Here is a 10,518-nt window from a genome sequence, read left to right on the forward strand (position 1 = left end):
CAGCCCACCTAATTTAGATGGTAGAGCATACAGAAGATTTTCAAGGCCTGGCGGTAAGAAGCTTTGAAAAGTGCTTAGTGCTCCCATACCCGCTTTGGGATTTTCTTTTTGAAAATAAAAAAAGTTGTAAGTTTGATGTACAACTCCCTCATCTAGCCAGAGCTGTCTTTCAAACTTAAAATGCCTTTCATGGAATCACTGTGATGGCCGTTCCTGAAAATGTAAGAAATGTCCACAGGGGGAACTGACATCTATAAACACGGTGAATGGAGTACCCTTGTAGTAAGGCAGCAAAAGAAGATGAGTTATCCTTATAATTTGCACAGTGGAGATTGAAGCCTTTAGCAAAAATGTGATATTCAGTACATAAAGTGAGTTGGGAAGTTATGAATTATATGAAACATAAGACAAAGATGGTGTTTTCTCCCAGAGGGTGAAAGATGATATGATTTCTGGCATGTTTGGAAGATATGGATTTGAGCTCCACTGTAAAATATTGCAATGTGGGCAAAGAGCCAACAATCTGGCAAGGGATAGAATCAGAACAACTCCACCCCTGGTCTTACCTTTCTTCTCAAGACGGATAATTTAATAAGGTGGATAATAGAATAAAGAGGTCTCAGGTGGTTGAGGAACCTCATTAAGCCATGTTTATGTCAGAATAATCAGGTCAATACCCATATCATAAATTCTGTTGACAATTCCTATTCTGTGTTGGATGGAAGAGCAAAGGTTATGTAGAATACATCTGAGTTTGAACTCATAAGGAACAAAGATTATAGACATCTCAATATTTTTTCATTCACCTATTGTTTTAGGGACACAGGTATGCTGGGAGCCTCACCAGAATAGGAATATATATAATACATGGGATTCTGTAATTCCTTTAGAAATGGCAGTCTCTAATTGCTATATAATTGGCAACTTGTGGCGGACTCACTCGCCGATTATAAAGAAAAATGTCAGAACTTGACTATTATAATTTATAGCAGTTGAGTTCTGACATCACAATGCCTGCTGACAGTGCCATCAGCCGAGGTGAAAGTCAGGTCAGGACAGGTCATGGAGCATAAGTGAAGCAGCTGTTTAAAGCAGCAAAAAATATTGCTTTTCTATCTGCTGCTCTATTTTTAGCTCACAATGACAAGCAGAAAGAACATGTTTATTTTTTGGACTCCTTCAATAGTTAGAGAAAAGCTAGAATCATCCTGCATGTTTCTACACATTCAAGCTAGTGTAGATTTAAAAGAAGAAAAATATCCGTTTGCTACAAATAAAATAAAGTTTTTTGAAAACTTGCTTGCTCTTTCATGTGCAAGAGCTATGCACCCTGATTTTGAGTGGTTTGAAGGAAAGGTGATGGTGTGAGCATGTAGTATTTAGGATAAAGTAACCCATGGCGTACATGATAAGGATATTGCAAGTCTCCTCAGAGTTCCATAACCCTATAAAGAAACTCCTTGGGAATTGCACTATCCATGGCAGGGGGTATCTTATCCCTTATATAATGTATGTGTACTTTAGCGAATATCTCAAGGGACTTAACTTCACTGTGGAAGAGATCTTTGGAGCTTAGAGTCTCATACTTAGTCATCAACCCTTGTCTAAGAGAAGTGGTCTTCCAAGAGGTTTTAAGTTCACTGGGAAAAGAGATGCAGCAGTTTTATGTGATTGCAGTATATCGATAGGATAAGGGTAGGAGTACATGAGAAAAGGAAAGACAAGCATGGAGCATTGAGCTGTGGCTAGACAATTAGGAGAGGAGGTCATTTTTCATAGGCGTGACTTTGGGATGACTTTTGTTGCCAGGTAGGACAACTATGAGGACCATAGTTATGGAAAGATGTGGGCATGGTATGAGGTTTAAAAGAGCAGGAGATGCATAGAGAAAAGGCAAATTGTGAAAATACAGGGGACTCTGGTGAAGAAATGCTTTCTTCAAATCACTTAGAGTGGGGGAGGGAGTAAGTTCTCACACGTGAAAGTGTCATGATCCCCACGAACATGGGCCAACCAAGTTTGTTCCCCTAACTGCCAGGAGGAAATATAATTATTGTAACTTCTTTGGAGAAAAGAACAATTGGCAGGTGTGTCATTCCACTCTCTAAAAGGTTATGGTTCTTCAGGTAGGGTGTGTCAAGAGTCAGATAACCAAGTCAGAGGAACATTCATCTGCAGGGGATATTATAAAAAATGAGCCCCCCCAGGTTCCTTAAAACAGTAGGCACTCACAATATTTGGTATTTTACAATGTACAGTTATTTATTACACATTATTTGTCTACACACCCACCTTCACACACCAAAACACACAAACACACACACTCCTTAAAGAATTCGTTCGATCATGGCATGCAATCAGGCCAAGCTTATATGTAACATGTATATATTACCAGGAAAGTCATGTCACATATCACAAGTAAGTAGATCAGTCGTTGAAGGCATCCTTTAATGCATTAAGTGCCAGTTATATTTCTCAAGAATTTAATCTGAAGCCCCATTCACCATTTTCAAATGTACAAAAAGGAAATAATAGGTGTCTAAAATGGCGGAGTGAGCGGTCGCGCCTTTCCAGCGCTCCGTCCCCGCCCGATGTTTCAAACTTTTCACAGCAGCCCCTCGCCTGAATTTGCACGGTGGGGGTCAGCGAATCGTCAGAGGGTGCCCGCTGAGCATCCGGAGCCACAACTTAGCGTCAGACCCCAGATCGATGGAGATTGGAACGCCCGCTGCGGCCTGGCAAGACACGAGGCATCCATGACTGGGTGCGGTAGCAGGAGTGTGGCGACATTAGGTGCGGGCCAACGCCTGGGTCTGTCCCCGACCCAGAGTGACTGTTGTCTGCTCCCTGGGCTTTCGGGACTACCACAACAGCTGCGAGAAGTGGAGATGATGCCTCCCCAGTCTGGTGATCTGCACAAGAGCGGCCTACCGGAGGGCCGTCACCTGCGGTGCTGTGGCGATGAGTGAGTATCCGCCAGACCCGACCACCGGAGGTAATCTCTGCTGTGGCGCTTGCCTTCCTGCCATCCTGCTGTCCTACGCGTTTTTGCCCTGGCGATCCATAGAGGGGGGCGGCGAGAGCGGTGTGAGTGGTGATACGGATGCCCCTGTCCTTGGACTATCCAACAGGCCTGCTGGAGGATCCTGGCCCGAGTGCTGGAAGGGCCGATTAGTGAGGGACCGTCTCCCGGGCCTGCGGTTCTTGATGAGGCCCCACCATAGCCCTTTCCTACATCGCCCCTAACGGAGTGTCTGGGCACAATATTCCTCGACCTGCCTGGGTTGCGCCTTCGGATCCACCCTTACATCTTGGAGAGAGACCCCTGCTTCAGTCTCCACGGCCCGTGGGGGACTTGACTGGGCCACGACCGGCAGCTGGGGGCCTCCAGTGGAGCACATCAGGACACATTGGCTCCAGGAGGCTTCGGCGACTCACCGGGCCTCCTGCAAGCCTGGGGGGCCTTTGAGGGAGGACCGCCATGGTGTGCTGGACAATTGCAGCTCAGATGCAGTAGGGTTTAGAATCCCCACTGGGGCACGTCCGTCAGCTCAGGGAGAGCTAGTGGGGACCTGCTAGTGACGGCTAACAGAGCACAGAGGCTGGAAATCATTCAGTAGTGCCTGTTGTTTGTAGAGGGAGACCCAGCGAGGACTTTTTTGTGCTGTTGGGACACTGCACCCCTCTGACACACAAGTGAGCAGTCATGACTTCTACCAAAGGCAAAAAAGACAGGTCAGTCAAAAATATGTTCATCAAAGGCGCAGTGGACTCTCGCTCTGAGAAAACCACCCCTGAGGATGCTAAGCAGCCAGACGGCGAAGGGGGTGCACAGGGTTCGGTGACACAGGAATTCTTGTAAGCGCTATTTGCAACGCTGAGGGAGGATCTCCAAACAGTTAAAAAATACCTCACTATGCAGCTCAGGGAGCGAGCCGAGACATTGACGAGGTGGGACCGCGAGTGGCAGCCTTGGAGGAGGGCTCCATTACTAGAGACACCAAAATTGAAACTCTGCAGCAAGAAATCATTCGCCTATGAGATCAAAACTAGACCTCCAGGCCCACGCCAAAGATTCAGAAAATAGATGCGTAGAAACAACATTCGCATACGGGGGGCCCCTACAGGTGCAGAGGGTTCGGGTCTGGAGGGCTATGTCCAAGCCTTATTTCAAGATATCATGGGCAACGGCGCTTCAGGCAGCATCAAGATGGACAGGTTTCACAGGGTGGCGCCCCTCCTCGTCCACCTGCTTATATCCTGGTGTGTGTCCACAATTTCACAGAAAAGGAGGCAATCCTTAAAGTGGCCAGGTCGAATCAAAAGATACAGTTTCGCGGACACTCCCTCCAACTCTTCCAAGATCTAGCAGCATCTACCCTTTTGAAACGGAAGGAATTCTGTCCGATCACGAGCCATCTTCGCTCACAAGGTGTCACCTACCCTTGGGGCCATCCATTTCGCCTTATCTTTCAGCTGAATGGCAAGTCCTACCAGTTATGCTCTGTGACAGAGGCGTTCAAACTTCTCGAGATCATTCCTACCGAGGCTGCTTCCTTGAGCCCCACACAAGAGGGGGATCTCGAGGGGAGAGTGACCGCGGGACCTGGAGGGGCCTGAGATCTGCACCTTACCAGCCAGACCCTGCGACTATGGCAAGGGAGAGGTAGGAGGTGCTACGTTCCCTCTCAGGTAGTGACAAACACGAGGCTGACCCTCCTTTATATCGTACTGTACATGGCAAGAGGGGCTGATGATCCTGGAAGTGGGTGGAGGCGTCGACTCATCTGCTTCCTTGACTGCCCACTTGGCCCTGGTAACCCCCATGAACCAGACTTCCAGGTCCCAAAGAACTCTATGGACTACTTGTTTATTGTTGTTCTTTCTTGTTTGTTGTGGGATTTGGGTTTGAGTATAGGGCTCCCCTTTCGACTGACCATCAACGGGCTTAACTACTTTGCTGTGCTGTCACCTGACCCCTCCCTTGACATTCAGACCACATCCACGGAGTAGCTAGCAATCCGGGCCTTCAACGTTCCCTCCCATAGCCTTCGCCACTACTCACACTATGGCGGTTAAATTATTCAATGTAAAAGGCCTTAATAACCCCACTAAAGGTCTGCGATACTCTATCTTTTAAAGCAGTCACAAGGGGATATTTGTCTACTTCAGGGAATGCATTTATTAGCAAAAGACACCCATAGAATCCAGAGTAGGAAATTTCCACATCAGATCTGGTCGGCTGGGAGGGGGAAGAAAGGGGGGGGGGGGCAGTAGTATTCTCCAATCGCTTTCAAGGGATAATTATTGGTGCATGCTATGAGTTCAAAGGGTGCTTATTGGCAATTCGGGTGCAGCTAGGCACATTTCAGTTCACAATCGCCTCTTATACGCCCCCAACGAAGGACAGGAGAAGTTTATCACAGATGCACTTGCAGGGACCCTTCAATCTCCAGATCAGGCTATCTTTGTGGGTGGCGACTTCAACCTGGTTATGGATGGGGGGCAGGACCATTCGGGGCAATGGACGGGGCAGATAGGGGCCTTCTCCCCTGAAGGTCTGAAATGGTTAGCCGACTGCAGACTCTGTGACGTGTGGCGCCTTCTACATGCTGACACCCATGACTATACGTTTTATTCTGCAGCACCTAAAACCAATGCGCACTGGGACCACTTTTTAGCCTCTCCTTCAGCTTGGGCACAAATTTCTGATTCTACCATTGAACCTCGCTCACTTTCTGACCACGTGCCTATTACACTCATCTTCACAACTTATACACACTCACCACAGCGCCCAACCTGGCGCATGCGCAAGACGTTACTGCACTCTCCTGAGGTCATATCTTCAATTAGACAAACAATCACTGATTATCTAGAAATCAATGGCACTGATGAAGTCCCCCTCTCCACCTTCTGGGAGACCCTCAAAAAGGCAGTTATGGGTGCTTTTACAGTGAAAGCCACTCACGACAATAAAGTTTGAAGGAACAAGAGGGAGGAGCTGGGAAACTCGGTTTTAGAGCTCGAATCCATCCACAAACGCACTGGAGCCCCTCGAATCTGGCGCAAACTGGAGCAGGCTCGGCTCCAACTGAAGTGTCTTGACTTGGATAGAGTGGAATACGCAATGCTTTGCCTCAAACATAAATTTCATGTTGGTACTAATAAAGGTGAGCGGATGTTGGCTCATTGCCTGCGCAGTAACCAGCAGGCACACGCAGTCAAAGCTATCCACACATGTTCGGGCCAAACGACCTCCGACGCCCTGGAAATTGCTGCAGAATTTCGGGCGTTCTATGCCAATCTTTATAAGGGGGATCCCGGGATGGCTCGGGCCCCCCAGTTAGCAAGGCTTAAGCCCATGAAGTCCCCGGGTCCAGACGGGTTCAGCTCCATTTTCTATAAGACGTTCTGCCATGAACTAGCGCCCCTTCTCACCCATCTTTTTAACTCCTTTGCAGAAACTGGTACACTGACCAAATCTATGTTACAAGCCACTATATTGGTAATTCCGAAGCCTGGGACAGATCCTCAGCATTGCAGCTCATATAGGCCAATTTCCTTACTTAACACGGACGCTAAATTGTTTGGAGGCATCTTGGCACATCGCTTGGGTCCTTTGATGCTGGACTTGGTCGTCCCCAACCAGACCGAGTTTGTTCCCTCGCGACAGTGTGGTGACAATACCAAGCGTGTGTGCCACCTTATCGATAAGGTTCAGCGCTCTCAAGAGGAGGCCCTGCTCTTAGCTATAGACGTACAGAAGGCGTTTGATGGAGTGCACCAGCCCTATCTTTTTACGATCCTTAAAAGCTTTGGGATGGGCAAGCGCTTCATGAGCTGGATACATAGTATCTACAGCACACCCAGTGCCACCGTCTGGGTTAATGGTGTGAGCTCGGAGGGATTCTTTCTGGAGCGGGGTACAAGACAGGGTTGCCCGCTTACCCCGCTCCTCTTTGATTTATACATGGAACCACTTGTCCAGTGATTGAGGGGCGACCCCACTGCGGTAGGCATAATGTTCGGAGCTGATCATTACATGAACAGCCTCTATGCCGACGACATTATATTTTCGGTTGTTCAGCCCCTTTCCTCCCTCCCTGCTATCATTGCAGAGTTGGATGCGTTTGAGTCTGTACCAGGTTTCAAGATGAACCTTCAAAAGTCGCAAATCCTAAATCTTACCATTCAGTCCTATATGGAGCAAACCTTGCGCTCACGTTATGAGTTCCACTGGGTAGAGGCCGAGCTCCCATACCTGGAGATAGTGTTGGCCCGGAACCTCCCAAAAACAGTGAGCGCCAATTATTCAAAACTTAGGTCCGCTGTTTGTGAGGACTTGGAACGATGGCGGCGCCAGCCCCTGTCATGGCTCGGCAGGATTTCAGCAGTCAAGATGAATATGCTACACAGGGCCCTTTTCATTTTTCAGACGCTCCCTCTCTCCCCGCCTCCGGGGGAACTGAGCCAACTTCAACATGACATAGATCGTTTTATATGGGGAGAGATGAAGCCCAGATTGCAAAACCAACTGCTCTAACTCACTTAGCAGGAGGGGGGACTGGGAGTCCCGAACATCTTGCTATACTTCCTGGTCGCCTACCTGAGATACCTGACAGAATGGAAACGCCCTATGACGGAGAAGCACTGGGTCTTTATGGCCCAGACAGTGGTGGGCTCACACATCTGGAGGGAAGCCTGGCTGCCCCGGTCTCATTGATCCTTGGGTCTTTACTCCTCCCCGGTCACTAGCTCTACTCTAAAAATCGGGTAAAAATTAGCGACCACTGCCGAACTCTCATCGTTCCCTTCCCTGATGACCCCACTATTTGCAAACCCAGATTTCCCCCCTGGGTCATCACTAGGTGTTGGTAAATGCTGGCTGGAAGGTGGCTGTAAGAGGATTGGCTGCCTTGTTGACCATACTGGCTGAACTCCATTTGATCAGCTAAAATTGCAATATTCCCTAGAGGAGACCAACAGGTTCACTCACATTCAACTTTCACACTGGCTGCTCAGCCCGGATATCCAATCTAAGGCAAGCAGACACATGACCCCCTTTGAAAAATGGCTTTTTCTAAAGACTGACAATAAGAAACTTATCTCTGAAATGTATCGCTTTTTCTGATTAAAGCCTCCCCTTCACACAAGACTCCAGGTCAACTACGATGGGAGGTGGAGCTCGGGCATAGCCTCTCTGATAAGGATTGGGGGGACATATACTATAGGGCCCACCACACAACAGATAACACAGGACACACTGAAACAGCCTACAAAATTAGCACATATTGGTATCACACGCCAGCACGTGTCCAGAAATGGAATGCGCTCTGTGACTGTATATGCTGGAGAGGTTGTGGCAGCTCTGGGACATTAAAACACCTCCTTTGGAACTGTCTCAAGCTTGCAAAATACTGGGAGTTAAGCTTGAATGACAGCACGTTTAGAACAGAGCTTCCACGATTCCCCGCATATATACTCCTGGACTTCCCAATGCTCTCACTTACCCGCTCTGGTCCATTAGCGGGCGGCAGATAGCCATGGCACTCAATGCCGCGCATAGGCTGCTCCTAGTGAATTGGGGCTCAGACAAACTTCCAGACCACAGGCAATGGCTCCATCAACTCTGGTTGTTGCTGTGTATGGAATGACTCTCGATGGTTGCTAATGCAGACCCCGCGCTTTAAGGCGAAAATCTGGGCCCCGTTTATCACCATCTTGTCCAAACAATTTAGAGAGTTAACTTGCGCTGCATATCTACATATATTAAAACTGCTGCCGCCTGAACAGGGAGACGAGAAGGCGTTATAAGCACGGTGTTGCTGGTCAACACTGATCGTTCCTGTGACCCCACATTTTCTCCATGTCCTAGTCGGAAGGGGTGAGGGTGGGGGGAGGGAGGGAGAGAGGGAGTGTTTAGTTCTTTCATTCGCTAAGTTTCATTTGTTTTTCTTTGATTTTCAATGGAAATGCAGAATCCACACTGCCCACAGCAACGCCGTACTACTTTCATGACCTTCCCAGCTACTCCTGACAAGAGTAATGCAAAAGGGTACATAGATGCTCCACACCCACTATTCCTCCCATGCGGCCGGCCCAGTCTGGGTTGTAGGCAACTTGCTATGTACTTCATTTTCCATTTACAATGATTCATCCTGTTTTCTCAATATGTGCTTGCTTAACGCGGCCGTCCCGGAAGAGGGTTGTAAGCAGCCTGCTGTGTAAATGATCTGCTTATTATTTTTGTCTTGCAAACAATAAAAAGATTTGATCCTAAAAATGGAAATATAGAGATGGCCATTAATACAGGGTGATGGGGAGGTGGATATTTTCTGTTCATGCAGGATTTTTGGTTGGTGGAAAGTGTTAAGATCCCTAAAAAGAGATAAATCCGTAGGCAGGTATTGTGATAGAACAACACAAGGTCATTTTTTGGAATCCCATTCCTTCTGCTGTGATATTGATTGGCAATCAATGAGTCTGGAAACTCTCACAACAATCTATGGTTTAAATTCTTATTTGTATTTTTGGAGAGGGAGGGTAGGTAGCAAATGTTGTGAGAGTTGAGATCATATACAAGCAAGGATATGAACTTTGTGCAGGACGAAGGTCACCCAAGCAAAAGGAGGGCTCCTAGCTGAGAACTTGAGTGGTGAGAGTGAATTAGTTTGGATGGCATAAGGGAGAGGTATGACGGAAAATATACTCTAAACTTGGTCACACACATCTGATTTCTTACATGAACCTGGTTAGATTAACATGACTAGAAAATTGTAGAAAGTAGGATCAGTGTAGCCATAATCACATGCCTAAGAAAAAATTACATATCCTATATACATTAAAACAGCAGTGATGATGGCCTTCACAGTATTGTCAAGAGATGAATGTTCGATCTAGATAAACATAGAATAGCTGCTATTGGACGTGGCTCTTTCTGCAGGGTCATCCCTAAACTTTTTGCCTTCACTCTTCTGTTTTCTGAACCCATTTTTGTTGGCTTTTAGGTCTCTGCGAACTTTACTCTAATCTGGAAGGTTTGGTACCAAACATCTCAGCATAATAAATTCACGCTGTTGCCAGTGTTGGATGTATTATAGAAGGCACTCAGAGGGTATCTTAGAGATGCCCCCTGAAAAACGACCAACTTCTAGTGTATTGACTGACTGGGCCCTTCTAGCCAGCCACCACCAGACAGGTTTCTGACCTCATGGGGTGAGAGCCTTTGTCCTCTCGGAAGTCAGAAACAAAGACTGCTCTGGGTGGAGGAGCTTCAACCTTCCCCATGTCAGGAACCCCAACATTTGGCAGTGCACCTCAAAGGCTCCTACCTTGTGAGGTGCTGATTCGGGCAGCTTCAACTATTGGATTAGTAAGCAGAGCACACCCCTAGGGTCACCATAAGCTGAGGTGTACCCCTCCCTTGATGACTTGCATGAACTTGCTGGATGGAAAGTAGAAGGAGAACCTACCAGGGAGGAGTTATGCAAGTCACAGAAAGAGTGCCCAACCCTGAAT

This window comes from Triturus cristatus, chromosome 1_2, assembly GCF_964204655.1.
Source record: "Triturus cristatus chromosome 1_2, aTriCri1.1, whole genome shotgun sequence".
Lineage (NCBI taxonomy): Eukaryota > Metazoa > Chordata > Amphibia > Caudata > Salamandridae > Triturus > Triturus cristatus.